Source organism: Seriola lalandi, unplaced genomic scaffold, assembly GCF_002814215.2.
Source record: "Seriola lalandi dorsalis isolate HSWRI2012SDOR001 ecotype SW California unplaced genomic scaffold, Sedor1 jcf7180002055009, whole genome shotgun sequence".
Taxonomy (NCBI): domain Eukaryota; kingdom Metazoa; phylum Chordata; class Actinopteri; order Carangiformes; family Carangidae; genus Seriola; species Seriola lalandi.
In genome coordinates, this window is record NW_019525552.1 from 519,684 (window position 1) to 520,863 (window position 1,180).

The window sequence follows — 1,180 nt, forward strand, 5'->3', positions numbered from 1 at the left end:
TTTAACATCTGGAGCGACTCAGGTGAGTCTCATGTCCAGGTGAGTTCACACAGGTAAATAATGAAGATATCTCCGTCTTCAGGTTTCATGAACGTTCCCCTCACCTGCTCCGACACGTGGAGATCATTCATTCGAACATGATCTAAATAAACACAATCAGAGATGATTCATCATAAACTCATTATACACTTTAAGGACCTCGTGTCAGATCCAGGATCTGTGATTTATCTGAAGTCACAGACCTGATCACTGTTAATATGATCAGACTGGATCAATGGAACATGATCAATAATCATCAGGACTCTGAAGTCACGGCCGCTGATGCTGCTGAGGTGAGACGTGTGGATCAGACTATTTCCTGGAGTGAGGAAACAGACTCAGCAGTTTGATCCATGATGAAAATAATTATTAGTCACAGCCTCATTTAAAGATGTGTATAAGAGACAGATTAATCACACAGAGAGGTTGTTTTGTTTTTCTGTTTAATTTCTTTGTTTTTAATCATCAGTTAAACACAAGGAAATTTTCAGGCAGGAAAAATCAACCAATCACAAACAAGTAAGAGCATATGACATCATACAGCGGGACCATCTGATTGGCTGGTCACTCTTTAAAGGAAGACGATTGGTGCAGAGCAGTGCAGTTGTGGGAGGGGCGTTTCAAGGTCGCATGGCAGTGATTGACATGGTTGTCATGGTAACAGCCATCATGCTCAGCCCCATGATGACAGTAGTAAACAAAAACAAACATGTAAACAAATCAATAGAAAAAAACACTTGCTAACTCAATAACCAGCCATTAACTAAATTAACTAACTCGTTAAGATATCCACTAATTAATGATCTAATTAACTAATGAGCCAATCAGCTGCAGCAACAAAGATCAATAGAAAGAGGGAAGACAACAAAAAATATCATGACACCAACACTGTTGTCATGGTTACTAATGGCTAATGCTTCTGTGGCAGCATAGTTTATGCATTGCACCTAATGCACCTTGAACGCACCTTGATGGCCTGATAGCCTATCCGTGAGCAGGGGCCCGTATTTAAGACGGCCCTCTCCCTGGCACTTCCGCTTTCCAATTCACTTCACGTCGTGCGTCCCGCTGTGTGTGTGTGTGTGTGTGTGTGTGTGTGTGTGTGAGTGTGTGTGTGTGTGTGTGTGTGTGTGTGTGTGTG